The sequence below is a fragment of the Primulina tabacum genome, chromosome 11, assembly GCF_025594145.1.
Source record: "Primulina tabacum isolate GXHZ01 chromosome 11, ASM2559414v2, whole genome shotgun sequence".
Lineage (NCBI taxonomy): Eukaryota > Viridiplantae > Streptophyta > Magnoliopsida > Lamiales > Gesneriaceae > Primulina > Primulina tabacum.
In genome coordinates, this window is record NC_134560.1 from 39441095 (window position 1) to 39449963 (window position 8869).

The window sequence follows — 8869 nt, forward strand, 5'->3', positions numbered from 1 at the left end:
ATATGTTTCTCCAACATGCTTTCAAATATCATTTAGCAAATCAAAGGAATAACATATGCTGATCGAATTTCAAAAAACATACATTTGTGCAAACGTGGACACACTTATGAAGAACAAGCAAGTCAATATATATCAAATAGTACACTTATGAAAGACAAGTGTACATAAAAGTACAACAAAACCCCACTTACGAAGAAACATATATAGCAAAAGCCCACTTACGGAGAATTATTTATAGCAAAAGCTCACTTACTAAGAAATATATATATCAAAAGCCCACTTACAAGAAATATATATAGCAAAAGCCCACTTACCGAACAAAATAAGTGTGCAAAACTTTATCGATATATATATATATATAAACACACTTACAAAGAACAAGTGTGCCAAATTTTATATATACAAAACAAAAACTCGAATAGAAAGAAATATATATATCAAAAGCCCACTTACCTTTGGTTCAAATGTACGATTCGAACTTAACCGATACTTAGGTAAAACTTGGGTCGAACACGAGCAGCACTTGGGTGGCACCTCAGTCATGATTTGGGCAGCACTTTGACAGCACTACAATGGCCGAATGCAGCCTCTCATCTTTTCTTGAAGTGGTCGAGACTTATGAGTGATTTGAGAGGATTTTTGGAGCGATTTTACACTAAACTAAAGCCTCTATTTATAGGCCTCTAAGGGTAAGGTGAATGGTCATTCCATTCATTGTCATTTATCTTCCTTAAATGTCATTATTCATGATCATGAACTTCCTTTTAATGACACATATTCATGACTATTAACCTCACATTAAAAACACTTATTCATGGTCATTAACCTCCTCTTAATTATCAGTATTTTTCTTTTAATATAGGTAGTTTAATGGCTGATTTATTGTGATTTAAATTAGTCATTAAAATGGTATAAATGGTCAATAATGAGGGGAAAATGATTATTCAAATTTTCAAGATTATGATTGCATGGAACTAAAAAATGTTGTGCCAAAATGAACTGAAATTTCCTATGACATATACAGGTTTTCTTGTTGCAAGATTTCGGGTCTTCACAACAAAAACCTTTTGTAGAGTGATATTGGCTGCACCAAGCTTCGGAGATGGCTAACATTTTCTAACCATACTTTTGCGACTCTTGCAACCCTTCTTTGTAATCTTTGAGTTTTTTTTTCGCAAATTTCTTGTTGAAAGAGAGTTGTCTCATTTCTACTTGAACGTGATCCCCAGCTTCCTTAAAATTCTCTTTGCACGAAGTAAACTCGTAATGGTACCCCAAAGTTGCTTGATTTCGAGCTCATGGGTCGTCATTTTCGAACACGAACTTGAGCAATCTCGAGGCTTGTTCGAGAATTGCTTGAAAGGTGGCTCGAAAATATAATAGGTTTGTGATTTTTGGTGCGACTTTTTTCATCTATGAGAAGGAATTTATATAGGCATTTTGGAGAATATGTATGGTAACATTTTTAAGACCATTAATTCAATTTTAATTATTATAATGAGCACTTAATTGAGCAACAAATTTTGGGTTAATGAATGCATTTAAATTTCGAAATTAAGAAGCCTTTAATTACATGTCAATTAAGAGCTTAAATTTTCAAAAATAGGGTTAAGGTGGATTCAAATTTTTTTTAAAAATATGGGTGAGTGTGAAAGCTAAATTCTTTTAAAATTTTGACATTATAGTGTTCAATGTAGCTTTCAAAATTTATAGTTCGACAATGACACATAAGATAAGTAAATGTTGATGCTTGATCAAAAGAAACATCATTGGAGGAAAAAATTTCGAACAATATATGAAAATCCTAAAATATAGTGCCGATATGATTGTATGCGAACAAGTAGAAGAATATTTAAAATTCAAGAGAAGAGACATGATATATAATCCATCCAAGAAATGTATTATATATTTAGTTTTTAATAATTAATTGACAGCTTTCAAACGAAGAAACAAATGAGATTTGAATTGTTCCTTTGTGCAAGAAGAATTTATATACATAAGATTATGTGAAACGGTCGGCACAAATTAAATTGGAGATTGAAGACACAAAGATGAAACATTCAGATCAATTGAATTTATACATTAATATTTACGATAAATGATTTGATTTATATTTTTTTTAAACAAGAATTTAATAATAGTTTAAGACCATACTTAAACAAATTAAAATTTATTATTCGACATTAAAAGTCGAATCGGGAATGATGTTTCAAATCAAGAACATATATATTTACATGTATATATATTTGCTTAAAATCCTAAATATAATTTGTTAACTTTATTGAAAATTTAGTCACGAGTATCATATTCTCATTTATATATCAATCTAAAATAAATCTAAAAAATCAGGACTTAAAACTTTCTAACGATGATTTAATGCGAGCACTAATCGGGACTTAAAACTTTTTAACGATGATTTAATGCGAGCACTAGTCCCAAAATCAATCTAACTCAAGTTTGAAAAAAAAATATCAATATCAAATTCTCTATTGACCATTTAAACTAAAGATTAGTCCCAAAATTAATTTCACATAGATCCCTAAAATCATATTTTAAATTTTTTATCGACCACGTAAGCACGGGTTCTCAATCGTTATTATTATAATTTTTTATCCAGACACTTGCAGTAATATAAAACTCTTAAAAGTCAAACTACAACATAATAGTGTCAAACTAACTTAAATATTAATAATAATCTCCTAGAAAGTAGAAATTACAATCGACCGAATCACATAAAGATTAATTTCCAAATTTATTTCTCAAACTAAATCCTACTTCCCTATCAAAGACCATGAAAAAAATCGAACATGCTATGCATATGGATAACATATTTTCGGTGCAGAATCAATGAAATATTTAAAAAAGAAAAGGTCGGCATATTTTCATATGAATGGAAAATATAATTCATGAGAATTAAGTAACAATTGGCAAAATTGTATTTTGAGTTTCTTACGCGAAGTTATAAGTTATACGAGAATTTCCCAAAATGACAAAAAACTGAGCGCGGTTACGAAAGGTGTAGGAAGTCATTTCTTGAAAATCACTGGAAGGCTTAGAAAATGATAATGACATGAAAAAACATCAAACAGTAAATTCCAGAGTCATTTCGATCGAGGTTTGATCCAAAAGTTCGAGGTTTAATTCAAATTGGATTTTTCACAAGATTTTCAAAAGATGGAAAATCTGGCAATTGACGTATGGTTTGAAGATTATACGTCGAGAGGAGTTCGGAACAATTAATGGAATTGAATTTTTGAGTTTCCTATGGGAAGTCATTAATTCCAAAATCTAATTGTAGGGCGTGGGTTGTATATGAATAAGTAGACTTTAGTTGTCTATCAAAATCCCAAGCCGGATTATGAACCTGACGGGTTTTGATACCACTTAAATGTCCCATTCTGCGACCAAGTTAGTCGACATCAGCGTTGTTCAATAATCATATAATCATCAAACAACAAACCTCGTAATTTAGTACAAACCAAAATCAGTCTATCATAATTAACTCAAAATAATCTTGTCTTTACAATGATAAATTTCAAAACGAAATAAAATATACGAAAGTGTTTTATAACTTGAATCAAATTTAAGAAGAGCATAGGTGAGTAATCTTCATGACTTGAAACTTCATCACCAATCCCAAAACATGTCTTGTTCATTCTCGTCTACTTGGTCTTCGTTTTTATCTGGGATGGTAGAGTAAGGGATGAGAGTTTAAATAAACAATCAGCAAGTGGGGGTCGATCGAACATCATACATGTATACATTTAAACTAGGGTTTACGAAAGTTATAATATACTTATAAACATAATTCTGGAAGTCACATGTCGCTACATGGGTCAAGACATGGCATGGTCACAATTCGAAACAAAGAATTAAAGCATGTCATAAACAAAACGTGAGGCCATATATAGCACTTAGATTTCATTTTATCATTCATGAATTTGTCTCCTATGTATTATTACTCAAAGGGCCTAGGTCATATAGTGGTTTTATACCCACCATGGAAAGCCATATGAATTTGTTCCCTATGTATCACTCTTCTAAGGGACGAGGTTATTGAACCAGTTTTATCCCACCGAAAGAGGCTATAAGTACAATTTTATACTCATTGTACATGGCCATATCTTATCATGTTTTCTTTCCATTTTAAAATCAAATCATAACAGTGCTTCAAAATTCAGATATTTGAACAGAACTTAACAAGACAATATGGAACGAAATGGATAACAAAAATCTAAACAAAACTTAATGAGACAAGATGAAATGAACGGTTCATAACAACGAGGCATAGTATGATCGAATAACAAACGAATCATAAAATGAGAATGATCGAATATCAATCGAAGCATAACATAGATCGCTTTAAAACGTAGATATCTTAAAAATATAGTGCCCACTTATCAAATAAAACAAGTGTGCAAAACTTTATCGAATATAAAAAACAAGTGTGTTAAACTTTATGTATACAAAATATGACAATTTAAATTTAGGCAAAATAAATTAAATTGTAATTTTTTACGAAAAAAAAATATGGAGAATACAATTTTTTTGTAAATGAGAATGACTGGAGAATTTTATACACCAATGAATGAGAAAAAAAACGTGCATAGATAGTGGTTTAGTGGGTCAAAACATTATGAATTCGGTAGGTTAAGGCACTTTATGAGTAATTAGGATATAATTAAGGAATGATTTGAAGACTAATCAATAATTTTTAACACAAGAGAAATCAATTGTCTAAATTGATAATATGACATAAAAATATAGATTTGAATATCATAACCAACATATATTTTTTCAAGAAATAAATATATTTTTATTTATTATATCGCAAATTTGGTCACGTGTATCATAAATGCACTTGCTTGAAAAGAAGAGATGTCATTGTAAATTTTCAAATGATAGATGAAGTTTTAGTATTCAAGCATAGCTTCAGGAGATGTCGATTAAGTTTTACCCAAACAGAAAGAATTAATGTGGTGGACAAGAACTGAAATGCATATAAAGTAAGAATCCACTCGCAGAACCATACATAAATCAAACCAATCAGTAGCTAAAATGGGTATTGCTGTTAAACTTCTGCCTCCTTTTCTTCCTCTACCAATACACCACACGAATCCCCACCTCTAACAATATACCGCGACAGAAAACAGTTTTAGCATCAGTAGATTTAACCATGCCCCTCTGTTCTGTAGTACCAAACCCAGAAAATGATGGCACTGAACTGGAGAAAGGTCTACCAAAGAAGCTGGAGACCTGCGACACGGCATATCTGGCTTACCCAGCTCAGAACAATTCACAATCCTTTCTACAGCGGACTTTGTTTCCCATAAGTTTAAAGGTCTTTCCCCCACCCCCACACACGTCTAGACAAACGAAAGTAGTTTCACACCGAGAATCACATGCACACATTAAAACAGACTCCAGCAAGCCACCAGCCTGCTTGCATTTTTTAAAAATGTTATAGGCAGTTGATAGACAGAGTTGCAGAAAAAATATATATGTTAGTATGTCACTACTAACAACTAATGGTTTGCTAGATGAAGATAAAAAATACTACAACCTTTCTTAACTTGGGAACGTTTTAGCGACAGGTTACCCCTGCTGAATATTCTTCTTGTGTTACAGTTCAAAGAGATTGTTTACAAAGTTAACCATGAGAGGAAAGGAACTTGTTGTGGAGGAACGTCAAACTCTAAAGAGAAAGTCATACTAAATGGGATCACAGGGATGGTTTCACCGGGGGAGATACTAGCGATGCTAGGTCCATCAGGCAGTGGAAAAACCACACTTCTTACAGCCCTTGGAGGTCGTCTCTCTGGCAACTTGTCAGGCAAGATCACTTACAATGGCCAGCCTTTTTCAGGCTCCATACGACGTCGTACAGGATTTGTTGCACAGGATGATGTTCTATACCCACATCTTAGTGTGTTTGAAACTCTTTTATTTACTGCACTACTACGGCTATCCAAAAGTCTGACCAGAGAAGCAAAAGTACAGCATGTGGAGCATGTCATAACAGAACTGGGGTTAACTAGGTGTCATAATAGCATGATAGGAGGGCCACTTTTTAGAGGAATATCAGGAGGGGAGAAAAAAAGGGTGAGCATAGGTCAAGAAATGCTCATCAACCCAAGCTTATTATTACTAGATGAGCCTACTTCAGGCTTAGATTCCACCACAGCTCAACGAATTCTGAACACAGTCAAAGGACTTGCTAGTGGCGGTCGAACTGTTATAACCACCATTCATCAGCCCTCTAGCCGACTCTATGATATGTTTGATAAGGTAGTATTGCTCTCTGAAGGATGTCCGATTTACTATGGTCCTGCATCAACTGCCTTGCAGTATTTTTCTTCAATTGAGTTTTCAACACCCATAATTGTCAACCCGGCTGATCTATTGCTTGATCTTGCTAATGGTAATTAGAAAATCATGCTTTCCATAACAAGTATTTAGCACAATCACATAGTTTATGATAAAGGACCTTGTCCCATTTATTCAACTGTCCTGCTCAAGAAGTATAAAGATGTCAATTACTCTATACAAAGTTTCTTTCCGAAAATAATAAATGGAGTTTAACAAAATGAGACCCGCCCTCAGATTGTTTATATTTCAGTTGAGTATAATGACATCATACAGGCTGTGCTAATCTATTTAATAAATGTCTTTACTCTGGCTAGCCAGAAATTATAATTATGAATTCAGACACTTGCATATTCTAGAATATCGATATGAGGAAAAAAAAGGTTCTAATTTGTCATATTTCCAGGGATTGGACCAGATTTCCAGCAGGCTAGCAACCACAGTGATAACAGTCGGCTGCAAGATCCAGCATCTGTAAGAGAATTTCTCATCTCTGCTTATGATAAGAACATTTCTACCAGGCTGAAAACTGAATTGTGTAGTTCAGATGTAACTACCTACAACTACAATAAAGGAAACTCGACAAGTAAGTATCCACTCTTCTCCCTCAAAATCAGAGAACTTGCGCATTTTCGCAAGCTTTTAAGGCTCACGGTTTTCAAATGATGCAGGGGATGATGTGAAATTCGAAAAATGGTGCACAACCTGGTGGAATCAATTTCATGTCCTACTGTTACGAGGACTTCGGGAGAGAAGATTTGAAGCCTTCAACAGGTTAAGAACCTTTCAAGTTCTAAGCGTGGCAATACTTGGTGGTCTTCTATGGTGGCATACTCCACCGTCTCACATTGACGACCGTGTAAGCTTTTCAGCACGTCCATGTTTAAAGTAGAATTCTAGTTTCGAATATGCTAATTAAGAGTTACTTCATTGCAGATAGCCATGTTATCCTTTTTCTCTGTGTTTTGGGGCTTTTACCCACTTTACAATGCTGTTTTCACTTTTCCCCAAGAAAGGAACATGCTGAAGAAGGAAAGGTCATCTGGGATGTACCGCCTCTCCTCCTACTATCTAGCCAGAACAGTGGGAGATCTTCCTCTCGAACTTGGGCTGCCAACCATATTTACCTTCATCTTTTATTGGATGGGTGGCCTTAAACCTGACCCTGCCACCTTCATCTTCTCCCTTCTAATTGTTCTTTTAAGCGTCCTTGTTTCCCAAAGTCTCGGATTGGCGTTTGGCGCCATACTCATGGACGTAAAACAAGCTGCAACTTTAGCGTCAGTTACAACTTTGGTATTCCTTATTGCCGGAGGATACTACGTCAGACAAATCCCTCCATTCCATGGTCTGGCTAAAATATCTGAGCTATAGCTATTACTTTTATAAGCTGCTTCTTGGGATTCAGTACAATGAGAATGACTACTATGAGTGCGCAAATGGGGTCTATTGCCGAGTCGCAGATTATCCTGCCATCAAATCTGTTGGTTTGAGCCATCTGTGGACGGACATTTTCATCATGGTGCTGATGTTGGTGGGATACAGATTTGTTGCATACCTAGCTTTGCACCGATTGCGATGATGGATGCTTAACCATTCGCAAGCAAAAGTATTTTTATAAGTTCATTATTTCTTCAACTGAGGAGTGGATTTAGTTCGTTCAAATTTTCCATGGCCAGGTTTTGATTACAGCGCACTGCTAAAACTGAAATGTATTAACCTTTGGAAGCGGTTGATTTAACCTTATAAGGTAGGAGACCTGTTTTGTCTAACAGTTAATCGGTAAATACCGTATATGACTGAAAATTTGTGTTTTATCAGAATTAAGTATTGTGCGAAATGTTACGACATTTCAGACAACATATGACAGAATATTAAAATTTGTAACACAAATTGACTTTAAATAAGTACGATGGACAAGATTAAATTCGTAGAAGTATTAAAACTTGCGCGGTACCTATGGACAAATATTAATCACTATAAAACTAATGAGTTTACACGAAAACAATACCAATAGTGATTACTACTAAAATCAATTTTCTCAACACTTTGAGAAAATAAAATGCTTTCTAAAACAACTAACAACACTAAAACGTAATCAAGAAATCAAAAACATGATGCCAAAAACTGGAGAACCAAAAACAAATCTTCAGCTAACTCCTTCAAAGATGTTGTCTGCAGATGTCTCCAACAATCACGGCAACACGTGCAACAACACTTCTTCGATCAACAGCGACGTTGTGAATTAATTTTCTCTGAAAGGTTTGTGTCGTGCAAAATACGTGAATGATCAATCCAAGAGCCCCCAACAATGTCCTTGTTTCTCTTATTTATAGACTTCATATCTCCTAGAGTTTATCTCCATAAGGAAACATATTATACAAGAAAAGTATGAGTTTAATTAGGAACACTCCTTTTGAACATTGATATCATATCATGATAATATTTGTATAATTATCTCATTATCTAGAAAGACAAGATATCATTCAATATTATGCGCAAT

The 8869-nt window shown here is 34.1% G+C and overlaps 1 pseudogene; it reads left to right on the forward strand.

The window, feature by feature from the left end:
- The first annotated feature begins 5072 nt into the window (after positions 1-5072).
- LOC142518492 (ABC transporter G family member 14-like) lies at positions 5073-8004 on the forward strand (annotated as a pseudogene).
- The last annotated feature ends 865 nt before the right edge of the window (positions 8005-8869 follow it).